This window comes from Trachinotus anak, unplaced genomic scaffold (genome assembly GCF_046630095.1).
Source record: "Trachinotus anak isolate AG129_WGS33_773 ecotype Australia unplaced genomic scaffold, CSIRO_AGI_Tana_v1 ptg000019l, whole genome shotgun sequence".
NCBI classification, from domain to species: Eukaryota; Metazoa; Chordata; class Actinopteri; order Carangiformes; family Carangidae; genus Trachinotus; species Trachinotus anak.
The window spans coordinates 24,769,663-24,788,320 of NW_027273870.1; the positions used below are offsets into that span (position 1 = coordinate 24,769,663).

The following is an 18,658-nucleotide window of genomic DNA, read 5'->3' on the forward strand; positions in this document are numbered from 1 at the left end:
TTGTCCACAGCTCACAGCGCTTTGTGTTTTTTTTTCTGCAGTGCCCTGTTCAGTCTGATTAGCCACTGACACATGCAAGCACACACGGACACATGCCTTATAGACTATTAGAAGTGACTTGTTGCGCCCCATTAAATCCATATCCAGTGTTGCCATCTATAAAATCATCCCCTCCCTTCAACCATGCTCTTTCATTAACCCTAATGAATTTACTTTTATGCCTACACCCGAGCTGTCCGCTCTAAAGGGAAGATACAAACAATGGGAGCTTCAGCCTGGAGACAACCAGTCATGTTCGTTTTGATTCCCCTCAGGAAAAGGAAGCTTCCAGCTTCCTACTGCTTCCTACTCCACTCAGCAAAGAAAAGTACTTCAAACAAGCTAAAGGCTTGGATGAGAAGCCTGTCAATTTGAGTCTGTATGTATGAATGGGAGGAAGGCGCAGTCACGTACCTCATCTGCATTTACTGAGCCTAAGGCACAGATTGATCCTTAAGGCCAATCAAAGATTTAAGAGCAATCTGAGAGAGCCTTGTGCCTTTAAAATATATAATTGAATGGTCTAAATTATGATTATCATTGTCTTCACTCACTAGTGCGGGAGGATGAGAAGGGTTTCCATATTGAAAAGAACGCCGTGACCAAGGGTGAACTTTATGAGCACAGCCTCTGAGCATATGAAAAATGTAACTTGTTAAAAACTTCAACTGAAGTGTTTAAAAACAATGAACCACTGAATTATTGAAAAGGTTCCCATACAGTAGGAGTGTGAGAGATTCTGGGTGTGAGTGTAAAGGCAGGTCTGTAGTGCACGGGTGTGTTTACGTGTGTGTGTGTGTGTGTGTGTGTGTGTGTGTGTGTATGCACATGTGCTTGGTGAAGCCATCAATACCTGCAGAGGTATGAGTGTTGTGATGTTTGGCTCATTTGCTTCTTAAATACACACATTCTCACATATACATAGAGTATGTATACACACACACACACACACTCACTCACACATGCATACTGCTGCACCTTCATTGGCTCTATTTCAAACCTTTCAATAATTCAGTGATTCATCTTATAAATATGCATACCCAATTTGTAAGAGACAGAGTGTGTGTATGCATCTGTGTGTGTGTGTGTGTGTGTGCTCCATCTGGTTTTAAGTACTTTCCTCTTAACAATATGGCAAATGAGGAAGCAGAGCCTACTATTCTACTGGCTACCATTCCCCAACACACATATACATACACATGTACTCTGTGTGTGTGTGTGTGTGTGTGTGTGTGTGTGTGTGTGTGTGTGTGTGTGTGTGTGTGTGTGTGTGTGTGTCTAAATAGCTACAGTTAAAGAGCTGAGTCAGGTTTGTGCCCTCACCCTACTTAGTATGACACGACCATCAGCCAAAAGGTCAAGGCTTTGCAGTGTGCGTGTGTGTGCGTGTGTGTGTGTGTCTGTGTGTGTGTGTGTGTGTGTGTGTGTGTGTGTGTGTGTAAATGACAGAAAGAGACAGAACATCATCAGCTTAAATCATAAAGAGGTAACTCACACCTGACACCAGGCACACAGGATCTCCACGTCGACTGCTCAGTCGAAACGAATCTGTATCAGACCAGAGCACAGAGGAGAAGAGGAACATTCAGTGATGTTATCATGTTGTTAAATATATTATATAGTTGCTCAATATCAAATAACTGCACATTATTATGTGTCATGAGATTCTGGACATGTAATTTGTGAAGCTTGCTAATTGTTACCAGTATTTTAAGAGGCAAACCTACCTCCTAGAATTACATTCATATACTATTAAACAGTTTCTCCAGTTACACTGTGGTGGGGACGTAACTACTGGCTGGATCTTGTTCAGAGGCAAAGTCTTTTTATTTTTTATTTTGAAATTAATGAAATGCTACATTTATTTACTTATTTATTTATTAACTGTAAAAAGTGCACAACTGTCACAGTGGGGTTTAGATTCACTGAGGGTCACTGAACCTTTCCATATTAAACCAGACCACGATCTTTCTCTGAGATTAACCAGGTGCTGTGAGTGACTAAAAGTTGAATAATAATGTTGTCATGTTGCAAGATGGGATGTTTTGGTGATGAAACACGTAAAAGTAACTGGACAGTAGCCTATAACAGGCCACTGATGACGCTGGTTCATTTCACAACAGGGATGGAGTTTGGAGCTTGGATTATAGGAGTAACCAACAGTTTTGGTTTTTTTTTTGTTTCATTTATTTACTACAATCATGAAACGTAAAACTTGTCAGGTGTTGTCCCTTTCATTACCAGTACACCAATCTGGACTTCAGAAGTGGAAACAAGCTGATTGGTTACTTTGATGTCTTGTTGTGAATTATTTGTTGTAGCTATTCTCCGTTTATAGAATTCAGACTATTTATCCATTGAAAATGAGAGTAGGAGATTCATAATGTCTGTAATTTGTTGGGTTTGGTTCATCACCTGGTCCTTTTTAGGACACATACAATCAAATATGTGTCCTGTGTCATAAAGTTTTGTTTACAATTTCAAATTTTACAAATGTTACTACAGTTGTGTCAATATTAATATACATGTTGATATTGTTTTTTTCTTCACCTGATGTTCTATAAAACAAGCGTTAAATTGCTGCCATTACTCAGTAGTGAGGATTTACAGCACACAGGTCACATTTTTATGCTTCCATGCCGACGACAGCCAGTTTCCAGGTTGTCCGTACGTCTCATTCTCATGGACACCATATCTCAGTAACATCTTGATGGAGCTTCTTCAAATTTGGCACAAACATTCACATGGACTCAAAGATGAACTGATTAGATTTTCATCTTTAAAAGGTCAAAGGTCAAGGTCACGGTGACCTCACAAAAATGTGGTTTGTGTTTTTTCTCTGTAACACCTTGAGGGAATATCTTCAAATTTGGAACAAATGTTCATCTGGACTGGAAAGGTCAAAAGATCAAGGTCAGTGTGACCTCACAGAACTCGTTTTAGCCATTACTCTAGACTTCACATGGCAATTATGACAAAATTTCACAGAAATGGTTAATATTTTATACGACTTTGGATAAACAGAGATGTAATCTGAAACTAGTCTGAGTGGTGGAGGCATACAACAGCGAGGTGGTAATTCCAGCTTTTTTGGATTTTGTGTTACAAAGTTACTGCTACAACAGATTTGCTCATGCACTGCAGCTCCTGCAAGTGCATCACTATAAACAACACTTGAGAAATATCTAGAGTGGGATTTACAATCCTCTGTGCGTGAATATGTTGTTTATGTGCCTCCTTCCCGTCGTGTAGGGGGAGCATTTTCTGCAGTAATGATAATTCACCATCATTAAGGTCTCCCATAATAATGATCCAGGCTGTGGCTGCCAAGCAGACACCTCAATAATCCTCCAACAGCCTGCAGCATGCAGCATGCTCACCATAAAAAAAAAAACACACTTGCATAGATATGTACTCTATTCCTAACTGTGTCAAATTTAACGTTTAAATCACACACAGGCCTACATTAACACACTCTGTTTTACACACACACACACACACACACACACACACACACACACACACACACACACACACACACACACAGAAAATCCATACCTACATGTACAAACAGTGAAACAGCTGCAAGGACACCAATGTCAATCAGTCATTAGTCTCATCTTCCACAGCCTGTCACTGTCGCTGCTGCTATCACACTTCACACACAGCGCCCTGTGTGACTCTGTGCGTGTGTGTGTGTGTGTGAGTAGGTTTGTGTCAGTGTGTGTGCTGACACAGGTTACTACTGTCTATTCTGAACACCTGCACCTTCTAGGCTTAGAGAATCTTTTTCCCTCACACACACACACATACTCATAGACAGACAGACAGACACACACACACACACACACACACACACACACACTCACTCATTTACACACACATTTTTAAACCTGCTTTGTGATTGACAGACCATATTTTGGTCTTCCAGAAAGCCAGAGACACTCGGGTGTAAAAGGATGTTCTCTCCCTCTCTCTTTCTTCCTCCATCCCTTCTCCCCTGCTCCTCTTCTTATCTATCTCCGTCCTTTCCCGCTCAGCTGTGTCTGTGTGTGTGTGTGTGTGTGTTTGTGTGTGTGTGCAAGTGTGTGAACGCTCGCCTGGTGCAGCTCCCAGCCTTTCGCTGAAATGTTATTTAGCCAACCAATTAGATGTAGGGAACAGCAGGTGAGCCCTGAGCTCTATCCAATCAATGACCTTAATCCTCCCTAATCAACCAATTAAGATTCTATTATCGGCACCAAAATCACACACATACACACACGTACATACACAAACACACTGGAATTGCAGAAACACAGCATCAGTCTATATCTTTGCAGAGATCTTGTGGCAGTTATGATATATGTCATTTAAAAGAGCTGTTGGAAACAGGAAATAAAATCAACAGAGTGATTTTATTGTGAAGTACAGTACAGTACTAACTAATGGAAGCTTTTTCAGAGGATGAAATGTTGTTAACAGTAAAACTTCTCCTGGCTCAGAGTGATAAAAGTGTCACACTGTAGGTTTCTAATCCAATTCCTTACCATGACACCCCTCCCTGCACTCTTTCTCCGTCCCCTCTCATCCTACTGTACAGTGTAAAATAAAAGTCAGAAATCCCATAAATGTTTTAAGTTAATCGTGCATGCACATCCTCAAGAGTCCCGCAGTCCTGTTATTTGCAATTTAAATCCTCTCTGCTTCTTTAAATCTCTTCCAAGATCTTAGAGCTGCAGTTGGGGAAAACAGCCTGAAATGGAGGTCACTGTAAATGATGGACCAGTGTGGATGATTGGAGGGGATCCACAAATAATTCACAGTAAAGCAAACATATGAATAAAGAAATAAAGCAGAGTCAAAGCAAGTAATAAGATTTTTGGGTTTTTTTTTTTTTACCCAGAAACAATAAAAAGCCCTCAGGTCTGACAAGATTGTATGTTTTCTTTAGTAATCCAGGAGTAAAAAAAACATTTCCCCTCTGCCTGTAGGGATAAAATTCTCCTTTAAACAAGGCTCTGTTATGGAAATATGTGGACATATATAATTGTGTGTTTGTATGTTTGTGTGCGAGGCAGAAAATGACAGGGAGGGCTATTCTGACGCTCAGCGGCAGTGACATCCTCTTTGTATACCTCTTATTGCCTCTCCTCATCCATTCCTCCCTCACCCACATTTCTGTAGCGACTGAGATCCCTACATTTATTCAGATTTATTTTAGTCCAGAGTATCTCAAACAAGGCAAGTAATTGTTTGCTCTGAGCAATAAGATGTGGGAGGGAGCGGTGAAAGAGATAGACAGAGAACGAGAGCGAGAGGAAAGGAATTAAGTAAGGCCTAGAAAAACTAAAAACTGTGCAATAACAAGGACGTACGAGTGTGCGGATACAGATGGATGAAGTGGCTGAGGGAGGGAAGTGTTCGTACTTTATGTATGTCACTTATTTATGTTAAAATAAAGGAGAACTAAAACAGAAAAAGAAGAGGATGGGCTGTTTGCATACAATCAGCTGCTGTAAGACAAGACAACACACATATATATTATATCTATATAATATATAGCATATATAGGGCTGTCAGCATTAACGTGCTAATCACGAGGAGATTAAGGACCGAGCATAACACGTTATTTTTTTAATCATGTTAATCGTGTGCCTCCAAAGATTCTTTATTTTACACTGTCACTGGTGCTGTTACCAAAGATTCTAGAGCGCTACGTTCTTAAATCTTTGGCTGCTACTATTTTGACCCTTTGATGCACTCGTACTTGTTGTCAAGCTGCCACAGACACTTCCTACAAAGGAAGTGACGGAGCAAGATACTTCATGGCAAGTCATGTCTATGGGAGCAAAATGGGGGGGTGGTTCCGGTTTGCATAAAGGGGCGTGTCGGGAGACCTCCAGGGTTTAAATCATTGGTGAAGATCGAATGAATTGGAAAATAATAATATATCTTACCCAAAGCTCATCAACGGATAAATAAATTATCAGACATCTTCATAATTACACGTCAGACATGCTAACATTAGCTTCCAGCTCAGACAGACTGGCGGTTATGTGTTGTCAAGCAAGTGAAAATAGTTCTGAAATGCAAAATAAAAGATAAATAATAATTTCAATCATGTGATAAAACACATGACTGAACAAATGAATCGCTTTGCATGCTTACTTTGCACAACCACACTAATTCAACTCTAATGGTGATTCAGGACAGTCATATGCAGATCAAATGCAGATTGCCAGAGCCAAATGCATCAACCATTAAGTGTGATTTCGAGCAGAGAACGCCTCTATCCTATAATGGAGTGAGCAGCTGTGTTCTCCTGGGCAGAGGCGACAAACTGATCAGATTCCAAAGCTCAACGTGACTGAGCCTCCAGTGGTATCGACAGGAGGCAGAAGTTATGACAGCACCAGTTTCACTATTTTAAAAGAATGGGGTCACTAACAGATGTGGCCAGATACAAACCCAACCAGTGCAGTCAATAATAACAAGGTGACACCACGTCCGACTATTCATCAGGAATTTGAGTCTGGTCGCTGTGATGCTGCTGCTGCTGACCTCAATGTTCTCCTCTCTTCAATCAGTGAGGATGTTTCGTGCTTTTCATACGCAGCAGATGAAAAAGATTTCCTTGTGGCTTTTTTTTTTCTGTGTTTTGTGTCAAAGCTTCACACCAGCTTTTTCTGACAATCGAGTTCAGTCACAAAGTCTTTCAGCTGAACTTCAGGGCTCTGGCATCCAGTGTTTTCTGTGTTGCCGTGGCGTTTGTACACATCCTATGGCTCAGTAAACAATTCCAGCCTCATTGTGTAAGTCAATTAGTTTTTTTATAACATCCTCTGTATTGTGTGTATTTGTGTGTGTGTGTGTGTGTGTGTGTGTGTGTGTGAGGCAGAGAGAGGGGATGTGTGTGCTCTGCATTGCGTTTAGCAGGGTAGCACAAGCTAAGACTGGGGAACTGTTCTTTACATCTGCCTTAATTGAACCGCACTCAAGCATAAATTAGTCCACCCTGCCAACTCTGCACTTTCTACTGTGTGTGTTGTGTGTGTGTGTGTGAGAGAGAGAAAGAGAGAGACAGAGAGAGAGTGTGTGTGTGTGTGTGTGTGTGTGTGTGTGTGTGTGTAAGTGTGTGCCTGCCTTCACATGTGTTTGTGCATTTGGTAAATAGATTACAAACTGGACTATTTTTGTTTTTTCTGATTCTCTTCAACTTCTCTTATATAATGAGCGGAATCCAAGGATTATTTGAAATCATCATATTAATGATTTTGATTTTAAGAGCTGAATCATTTCTTCTGTTCTTTCTTTGTGGGTTTCTGCGGTCTCCAGATGCTCGTTTTCTCTGATACATTTCCACCCTCTATTATTTCCACCCTCGGTCATGTCTGATCAATTAGCTTTCCTTCCACATTAACCAGCTTTAAATATTTATTTGGGATATTACCACTCTGTCTTTTGCACATCTCTCTACCTCCCCAATTACCACCATGATCTGCAGATTTTAGCTAGAGTTTTAACCAAAGAGGCTCCATCTCCCACCTGCTGGCTCTTGGTGACTGTTGGTAGAAGATGGGATGTCACATACATTGTTGACCCAACTAATGGGCAAATTACAAGAAAATGGGCCTCTGGAGACGGACAGGTTAAAGGCCCCCCACCCCTCCTGCACAGACCCTACGAGCAACAGTGTAATTTGTAGCTCTCTTGTGTCTCACGTTTTTTCGCTGCATGTTTTTGTGTCTCTTTGATTGTTTTATGTAAAATAAATCTAAAGATTTATGACTTTTAAACACAACATATAACATCACTTCACACAGAGGCTCTGGCCAGTGTCTGAGTGGTCAGTGGGACAACCAGGATTTTTCCCGATGGGCTGCTACACACAAACTGGGCCTATGGCTCAATGAGAAAAAAGAAAACATCAGAGAGAGACAGAGAGAGACAGAGAGAGAGAGAGAGAGAGAAAGAGAGAGAGAGATGTGTGCCGTGGTGATCGGCCCACTCTGGTTCTGTGTGGCCGTCATCTCCCTCACGTCTTCCTCCCTCTCCAGCTAACTGCGTTCTCTTCGATCCAGCAGCTCCACCCACACATTCACCGTTTATCTTTCTCATAGTTTAAACACAGAGGCAGCCAGCAGTGCACTGTTCCGGACTGGTTTTACATGAATAGCAAAGTTAAAAAAAAAACAAAAAAAAAAAAACATAAAAGTCTGGCTGAAAAGCTCAGAGAGAAGAAGTTAAAGGAAGAAAAATTCATATTGCTTCACATAGTTATGCATCCAGCAGCAATAATGCTGCAGACAACAGACAGGAGGAGCAGAGCAGCAGAGTGGGTTCAAGACCACAGCTCCCAGTAAGTCCAGTATAAACACATGTCAAGTTTCACAGCACAAGTGGTGAGCAGAAGACATCAGGAACCTTGTTTGAGTTTATTTAGCAGGATCATGCTGTATAGCTTTGTTTTCTGCTCTGGTGTCGTGAGAAATTTGAATAGGCTAATTAAAGCCCTCAAAGTGTGTTTGTGATCAGCTCAGATCTACAGGATTTTATTACAGAACGATTCGGTGAAGGAGGGAAAAAACCACTAAAATATGTCTGCTGCTGTATTTACTGCTGTTCTGTCCAGTCTGGACTCTAATCTCTGTCTGTGCCAACCTGCAGTTATACAGTTATATGGTCATTACTGAGAATGGAGCTACTTTGGACTGTGAAAAGGTATTTCTAATAGTCTTATTATTATTGAATTGGTAATTGAATTGAGTAAATAGCAAAATTATATGAATATAATTTATGTGCAGGTGTTAGTAAGTGGTGCCCTGTTCTAGAAATCATCACAATTCAGTGGGTCAGTGGATCCCAACCTTTTCCAACTCAGTTTCCGACTTGAAAATCTCAAAAATGTTGACAGCCCATATTCAACCCCATAATGACACAGAGGCCAAGTAATGCCTTCCCAGAGCAGCTTTTATTTAATGATTCAGTATTCAGGACTGAACTGAAAGCAGGGGAAGCTCAATTTTTCTTTTTTTGTTTGATGGGGTGAGATCACTTGTCGATTCACCATCTGTCTCTCGACTCTCCTTCCTTTTAATTCTTCCTGTTGCTAACCAGCTGTCCGTTTTGTTCCTGCACTTTTTTTCATGGATGTAATCTTTTAGTGTGCAATCAGACAGAGATAGCTAACAAGTATAGAGTGTGGTCCAGCAGCAAAATGGTCTGGTTGGCAACAACATTTAAGTTCCTATCTTTGGCTTGTTGCAAAAAACAAAAGAAAAATAATAAAAGGAGTTTTTTTTTTTTTTTTTTTAAATCATCTTTTCAAATGGTTTGCCCTGACCCACAGGTTGGGAACCACTGAGTTAGGTTATTAAACCTTTGTTTACGCCATCATTATTGTGTGTGTGATGTTATATCTCTAGACTGGTTATGGTCTTGCACTGATTTTTTATTCCCTTTCTGTTCCTGGCTCTGGCTCAGGGGCCCACTGAATTCTCGGGCCCCTGGCCTCTGCCTGTTTGATAAATGACCAAACCATCCATACTCACACAGCCACAACAGATCCTTATGAGGACAAGTTTAAAAATAAGTCACTTTAAGTGTGTCATCAAAGGATCAATGCTTTCTTATTTCATGAGGACAAATCTCCCATAAAAGTGTTACACACATTCAGAGATGACTCCAGGATGTTAAACAGTATTTTCACAACTGGATTCATTACATCCAACAAAAATTAAAAGCGCTCACTGCTCTGTATCAGTAAATTAGTCTTATCCACTTGTGTGTGTGTGTGGGGAGTTGGCTGGCTCAGTCGGAGATACAAGTCCTACCAGACAAAAAATATGAAAGAGCTTTTTCCACTTGAGTGAAAGGGTCACAGTCTTAAATTATAATATCCAACTCAAATCCACGGATCCCGTCCTTTAATCTACCTTCATATACCTGCATTTTCTGGAGATGGAGTCTAATCGGCTAAACCTGAAAACCTGTCTGTCACTGTTGTGATTCCTATGTGTTGTTTGCTTACTGCAAGGTTTCAACAGGTTCTTAGACCACAGTGTTTTCAAAATGACCTGTATGACCAGCGTTTTTAATTCCTCCAGCTCTGCCTGATTTAGGCAACACAAACTGCCTGGTTGAGGATGGAAATGATAGTTGTCACGCTTAAGAGAAACTGACACTGACTGAACTGGTCACAGATTCGTAAGAGAAGTGTCGGGTTGTTTATGGGTTTGTGGTAGTCTTGCAGTGCATCCTCTTTATATTCAAGACATGCATCATTTGATTGAAATCTGTTATGCTCTGATAAAGACCTGCCTTGGATCCTCAAATAGCCAAACCCTCCCACTCCATACCTGACATTATACATACATTTCCTCAGCCCAAACACTTCAACACTTCATCAGTACGCTGCACTGAGAAATACCCACATCCCCTCCTGCTCCTTGTGCTCCTTTCTTTTTTTTTTTTTTTTTTACCTTCCCACTCCACTCCTCTCCCTCCTCCCTCACCTTCCCTCATCTATCTCTCATCTGCACTTCACCACTATAGAGACCATAAGGTAAGAAGAATGAGGGCCCACTTCAATCAAACCTGCACTCGTGACAGAAACTTTCTCCCACTCTCTCCACCTCTCTTTGTTTAGCTCTCTGCAGGAGACAAGACATACAAGTTCCTCTGATAGGTCTTGAGTTGTGGGTGGATGAGCTGTTATGCTGAGCGGAAAAAAAAAAAAAAGGAAAAGGAAAAGGCCAGGACAAGAAAACAGAGTAGAGGGCAGAACACAACAGGGAAGGACAGGAGAGGACATGGAGAAGGGAGGGTCAGGCTGCAGAAGAGGAGATCAGTTTAAAAACAGAAAAAGCGTCTGAGTGCAGATTCGGTTGAAGTGTATTGTGCTGTTGCTCTCAGTCACACTCCAGTCCAGCATTAGTGGCGTCTAGGGGCATATAGGAGTGTGTCAGCACTCAGATGATGGAGACAACTGGTGATCAGACGCTATCAGGGAATCAGATTCTTGGTCTCTGCTTTGGAAGTGGGGCACTTTACTGACTTCTCTTTCAAAAGTGTATGTAAAATGTGTGTGTGTGTGTGTGTGTGTGTGTGTGTGTGTGTGTGTGAGTGTGAGAGAGAGAGAGAGAGATAACTCTTCCCTCAGGTCTCACCACTACAAGGACAAAGAGACAAGACATCGTGTGTTTTAGATTTTGTGATTTTTGTGATATTTAACGTCCAATTACTGGTATTATCAGCCCTGGAGGAGATAAAACTACCCTGTTTAACCAGACACTCGAAGCACAATGAGAGATGAGAGCCACTGGAGATGAGAGGCTGCAGAGGAGAGGAGGAGGAGGACGTCTCAGGGCAGAGGGGGAGGAGAAGACAGAAAGATGTATGAGTGGAAGGAAAGACAGTGATTGAGAAAGGAGAGACAGTGTCAGATTCATGTTGGGTGTTGGGAAGTAATGTCGCGGTAATGTGATTACTTTTCTCAGTAACCAGAGGTGTGAGGTATAGCTATTTGAAATTCACTAATTACATCACAGTATAACTAATTCCAGTGATGGTCCTTAGCTTCAACATAATTACACCTGCTTATTTTGTCTGAAATGGTAGATGGACTGCTTATATAACTCTTTTCTAGCCTTATCGACCAATCAAAAAACTTCACAATGTAAACCACATTCACAGCACTTAAACCTACACAAAGAGCGCTTATACCAGTCACACAAGGACACTTTGACACACAGACTGGAGGAACCAGGGATCAAACCACTGACCTTCTGATTAGTGGACAACCTGCTCTATCTCCTGAGCCACAGTCACCCACAAACTGTGACCAGTCGGTTGATTGACAAATTCATTAATATACTACTGGAGCTAAAGGGTCAGGACGCGGCTAGCCTCAGGTGAAATAGGGGGAATATGCCCAATGGCAACCCCAGAGTTGTCTAATTTATTTATTTACATGTTGTGCTTTCTCAGCTGGTTTCTGCAGCTAGAGCCACTGGCAAACCAGCCGGTGTTGGTACTGAATTCTAAGAGAGCTGCAGCATCGTCCAACATCAACAGCCGCATTCAGTCCGCTGACTGGGTTTGGATAGAGCGACAGTCAAGTTTCAGCGGGGTTTGTCCAGAGGTGCAGGGTGTGTGAACTGTGTGGTGGACAGTGTGAGGATGGGAACTGTGGGGTGTTACACACCGTCACTGAGGTTAATATATCTGTTGGTGTCTAATAAATAACTCCTGACTCTAGGCTGTTGAACTAGTAAGTGTTAAATAGAAAAGCCGGGACGTAATATAACCAGTTATGTAAGTAATTGCTGCTGGTGTTGTGTAATTATCAAAGTAAGATAACAACTCCTTCTGTGAGTAATAAGTTTCAAATAACTTGTCCAACACAGTTTAACACATAGACAGCACACACACATTCACCAAAGCCTAGAATTCTCTCAGTTCTTGTTTAGACAGTGTTAAATTCATTCATTCATTAAATTCAAATGTCATTTTTATGCAGCCTGGTTGTGTTACATTGGATTGCATCATTTTTGATGAAGTGTTTCTGTTATTTTGTCCATCGTCTACACACAGTACATGTATGTAAGTTCTTTATACAGTAAAAAAACTCACATGTAAGCATACACACTGAAATGACCACACACACACACACGCGCACACACACACACACACACACACACACACACTGTGTTGCTGCTCTTGTGCCTGGTTTCCCTGGGGACTTGAGAGCTGAATATTATGGGATAGAGATGAGTACAGGCAGAACTCAGGTCATATGGGGTGTAGCTGTTTGCCATAGAATAAAATAAAGACACAGTGAGAAGAGCTGAATTCTGTGGTGATATTTCAATCAGACTATTATCATCAGCTAAGATCACAGTAATACTGATTGAATTGATTTGTAAAAGGAAGGATTCAGTAAAATGAACAATAAAGACTGATATGATAAAGCTTTTCACTAAAACATGATTTTGGCTTAACCTGATGTGGCCTTGTGTTAAATTAACTGAATATTTCCATGAGGTGAAAATGTTTTCATTTGGTCGGTGTAGAGTTACATCACTCTCAGATGTCATTTTCTCACAGACAGGGGATTCATTTGTGAGATTCCTTTCAATCATTTCTACTTTATTGTAAAATTCAAGCCATTTAAACTTAATATGAAAATCTGCATGTAACCCTTTCAATCATTTTTCCAGTCTTCTGAAAAGACTCTTTTACAGAAATAAACATCAGAGAGACGTCACTGGCTGGGAGTTAGGACAACCGCTTGTTGTCTTTAGGGGACACAAGTCAGTTTTTACCTTCGGACTGAGTGACTCTGAGGCACAGGAGTGATTTCTGAATACTGAGCTGCATAACCATTACACCATCTAATGGCCTAATGTTATTATATTCACCTAATTGTGCATTCGGCAGTGATCCTTTTCCCATTAGTAATCATTTATTTTTTAGCAACATGCATTAGCTGCAGAAAGACTCTTTGTCACAACACATAATTCAGAGAAACTAATTGCTGGCATATCACACAGGAACATGTGCAGGGGCGACTATGCTAACGGGGACATTTAGGAGAATGATGACACGCCTGTGCGCAGTGCCGCCGGCCGAGTGCAGTGATCATAGGGGTACTTCATAGTGGAGTGGTCCAAAAACGAATCACAAAGGATGATTAGAAAAGTTTGACCTGACTTTAATAGTAGATCAGTCAGTTCTTTAGAACATACTGCAATCACTGCCTCCTGGATTGAGTTTGAATGCAACTGTGAGGCCTGTGCTATTCTTTAAGATACATGTGGGAAAACAATATTTTTTTACATGACTGGTGCAAATTAAGACATTTAGATAAAGAAAAAAGTGTTAGGGCGGTCTTATATTGGTATATATGTCTTTATGTGCATTTACCTTCTTCTTTGTTTAGGACCATGCAAAAGACACGGTGAGCAGCAATTAGTTATCTTTCTTTGCATATAAATGTCATCTGTTACAAATCTTTGCTTATATGGGGTTTTAATGTATGCTACATAGTCTAATCACATGTAGGATGGATCATTCTTATATAACTTTAAAAAAATATAATTCAGTTAATTCATTCAATCACTCAATTACTTACACACTGTGATCTTACTCATTAAATTGGTTTGACCAAGATGTGCACTTTTGGCGAAAATTAGAATTTCCAATAAAAAGTGAATTATTTAATATTTAATATTTAATTTTATGCGTTATATTTTAAATTGTATATTTCATAATCAAACAGACAGTGCTTGCTGTCAAACGACTCTAATGGAAAAAGTTTTTGTTTGCAGAAATGATAATCTAAGTGAAAAATTCATTCATCATTGATTTACAGCCAAACGCAAAAATATCAAATTCTACACTTCAGTGGCTTTAATGTGACAATAAGCATCTTGGAATAGACAACAAATGGCTCGTCACAGTTGGAACCAAGTTTGATGCATTGGATGTAAGTCGTCAATACATTACATATAGCAGTGACTGTGTGTTACCTCTAATTTCAACACTTACTAATGTGCTGCCATAATGCTCTGCTCAGGGCTGTGAGTGGCGCTGAGGAGAAGTTAAATTGCTCCTCAAATTCCAGATAATGGATGAAAATTCAATCAGACTGCAGGCAAAACAATCAAACGGAAAACTATAGAAGATTAGTGCTGAAGTGATACACAGGGGTAAATTTAAGCCAAAATGCATTCCAAGTAGACTCATGCAATCATCCATATGCAGGAGAATTTTACTTGTCATGTATTTAACTCGTGGAAATATTTCAGGCCCTTTCTTCCCCAATCACAGGGGCACTAATGAGATGTAGGAGACAGTTCCAGATTTCACACTGTTTTGTATTTACAGCAAGCACTATAGTAATATAGTCCACAGCAAAAATAGTTCAGCTATCTGATCCATCAGGTTTTTAATGAAAATAAATGCAGAATTCAAAAGTAAAGGCTTCTTTCTCCCTAGGCTCACAGAGCGATCCAACAAAACCCAAGTGGAAATCCAACCAGCTTCTCTCGCAAGAGCAGCCTCCACAGACCAAAATGTAATGCAGCCACAGGGCACGTTTCCTCATCTGTAAACGGTGCGGCTCTCACGTTTTCTTGACCAGAAAATCTCACTCATGGGATGCACAGCAATGTATAATCCACGGTTGGATGATACCATTTCATACTGGTGTCTCTGGAGGAAACTGCTAACTGAACTGAAGGTACATGAGGGTTTGCAGGGGAGAGTAAATTACAGCACTTTATCGCATTATAATTCTTGGAATGTACTGAACATCAGAGCTTAATGGTTGAAAATAACAATGCATGTCTCTGAGGGTGAATTCCTCTTTAATGCCACTTGCCTTTTCTATTGTGCAAGCACCATCAAAACAGAAGCTGCTGTGTGATTTTCTATCCTCCAGACTACACTCAGCCTTGCTCACAGGATCTTGATTTATGAGGCTCATCAGTTGGTCAGTTGGTTGAGTTGGTCTAAAACTCATGAAGACATAAAGTCACATTTTTCTGTAATCACCTCTTTATAGAGAGGTTTTCACTATTTTTTGAAGGTTGAGATTACAAACCAACGTGAAAGAGATTCACTGGAGATAAGTGTGCAAGAACTGGACAGGATGCAGTTAAGGTCCTTGCGTACACATGCAGAGGATAGAATTTCATCATGAATTCAGTAAAACCAAGCCCTCTAAATTGTAGTCTATCCATATTGAAACCATCTAATGCAATGAATCAGGTTTGTTTGGCTGCACTGGAACAGATTTCTGACAGAGCAGCTGCTGATGGTTTGTTTGTGCTTAACACTATGATTCAGAACAGAGCTGCGGGATGTGTACTATTAAAATGTCATCACAGATGAAGCCACAAGTGTTGCCAAATCTAATCAAATCAACAATGATCACAATTTTAAGGACTACAACAAGATTGATATCTTGAGAAGTATAACTCTTTGTTAAGAATGGGTTGGAGTTAGGCATCCAGCTCTAATGGTAACATCTTAATTCAGTGTTACGGGTGATGGATTGCTAATTGTCTGTCAGTGTTTTTACATAAGTAACCAGGTTACACAGAGAAATCAGGTTAAACAGGTAATCAGGTAAAGTGGTTTAATGCACTGTAGTAAACTGGTTACTGTAAATCTGTATATACATGCAGCAGATGTAGTAACCACATGTCTCCTCTACCTCTAATGCGATTTTTTATGCATTTGTCACTTTTAGATGTAGAGCGACAGAAGAAGAATTTTAAAAACAACGACACATCACCCGGTGTGATGATCTCTCCTTTCTCTCTACTACTTTCCCCATCTGCAGTCTTTTGTCATGCACAAGCGCACTTGTAAAAAGTCAATTAGAAACCAGATTACCTTTATAAATCAGCATTCTCCAGGAGAAATCTACCTGGGGAAATCAGGTTTCTTTAATCCCCTACACCAATTATGGAAACCACGTTTCTCGGTTACATGACACTTAAAGAAATTAGCTTAATGGAGAAAGCTGAATGTAATCTGGTTACTTAAGTGTATGTAAATGCAGTCACTGAGGATTCTCAGTGTACAGTAATGCAAAAGTGTTGCACTCTTGTAGGCAGATCTTTTAATAAGGAACAATCTGAGTTTGTGACTTTTGAGTTTTTGAGAGGGTGCAAATTTTTTTTTTTGTTTTTTTTTTGTTTGAAGGTAAATACCCAAGGCGGACAAAAGATGTTTGACAGCAGTTTAGGCAATAAAAAGTCCAGTACTCTTGTTTACTGAAGGACCAGCGAGAGGTTTTACACAGGTAAAATGGAAGAAAAGTGACACTGCTGAAAATTGCAGTGTATTCTCTTGTGCTCATGCAATATGTATTTTAAGATGTTTCTGTTTAGCAGTGTAAGATATGGGAGGAAGGCCTGAAGATAGGATTGAAAAATTGTGACTGCAACTTTTGACAGGCTTAATAAATATTCCTTTTGGTTTTAAGGTTAATGTGTGAATTAGGAAATTCATGTCCATGAGGATCCTAAAAAAATCTAGAAATGCAAACATGAGACATGTGTCAGATGTAAGACAGGGACCAGTGGTCTGATGAATATCACACATTTCACCATGTGTATAGATTCATGAGTACACACACACACACACACACACACACACACACACACACACACACACACACACACACACACACACACACACACACACACACACACACACAGTCTTCAGAGAAATAGCAAAGTAATATTCATCTTCGGCACAGAGATAGGAGAAGCAGAAACTAATAACATCCCCACCTCTGCCCTGTCCTGTGTTTACGATACTCTTCATATGCTAGCATTGCACATCTTAGAGTAAAACAATATACACCAAAATTTGACCTGAGCTTCGATGACAAAATGAGCCAAAAAAAAAAAAACCCGATTTAATCAAGCTGTGGTGTGAAAATCTCACCGACAGTTTACAATCATTTGCCAGTGAGTGCAAAGCCAAATGAGCAGCACATGCCTTAAAGCTCAGTCGTGACACTCTGTGACAAGCAAAACACTTTGATTTCACTCAGCAAGAGAATATGCACATCTGCTAATGTTCTTTTCATTTCAAATTCAAACCTAAAACCACAGCACAGACTTTAAAATGGCATGTGGACAAGCCCGGGGCCGAGCTGAGAATCCCTCCAGCCGCATCATTAAGGTCTGCTGTTAGGAGGCGTAAAGGGACAAGTTGTGCACAATGTGAGGAGTGGATGCCTGTTGCCTTCCAGCCCATGGCAATACATTAAATATGTAAAGTCATTTGGCCCAACATCACTCTAGAGTGCCAATACTGGAGCAGGAAGAGAGGAGGCTGTAATAACTCTTTTTCACCACAGCAGTAAAGCAGCCGCTCCCCAGGCTGCTGGATGATTTGGACCTTATTCTGACCATCTATACACTACTGAAGTGGAGTGTGAAATGAAAGCCAATATGTAGACAGACGACCTACAGGACCATAGTCACCAGAGTTGCAGAAAGTCAATCTTTAACTGGCTCAGGGAGCAAAACAACAGAGCAATACTTTACTTTCTGGACTTTAAATTTGAGCACAAAATGAAATGGTTCCTCTAATGAATAATGCATGTTTAAGTGTTTCTCCTCCTCATTATTCTCTGCACAAATGATTGCAAAGGGATTCCTTGATTAATTAACCCATTCTCATCACCAGAAAAACACACAAAAACAATGGCCTCTATTTTGTTTGATGTTGGGAAAGAAAAGAAAGTGGCACAGAATGTCCTCGATACTATGCAGTATATTATGAACTGTGGGTATTTCTGAACCCTTCCCCCATTGGTCTTTGCTATTCCTCCCATTTGCACCCCCTTCCTGTGAAATACATTGCTCTTAGCACTTGAATATGTAGCCGTCCTGACTCTGTTGAGTGAAAAATGGCTTTCATCTAGGATTTGAGCTAAAGCAAATTACCCCTCTGGTGGTATAGATCACTTTTAAGGAGGTAGGTTTAGACACCAAAAATGAAACAGAGAGAGAGAGAGGGATGGAGAGAAGCTGTGGGAAAAAGAGCGGCAGGAGAAATGTTGCATTTTGATAAAAGTAAAAGAGGTGGGAGGGGTGAGTCAAAGAGA

General features: G+C 40.5%; 1 protein-coding gene across 3 annotated transcripts in view; it reads right to left on the bottom strand.

The window, feature by feature from the left end:
• Nucleotides 1-18,658, bottom strand: part of LOC139636817 (protein ELFN1-like) — a 120,644-nt gene that overhangs the window by 67,847 nt on the left and 34,139 nt on the right. For all 3 annotated transcript variants that reach the window (XM_071505169.1, XM_071505168.1, XM_071505167.1), the window contains exon 2: nucleotides 1,535-1,587. The gene's annotated coding sequence lies outside the window, so the exon portion shown is untranslated. The remainder of the gene's footprint in view (nucleotides 1-1,534; nucleotides 1,588-18,658) is intronic.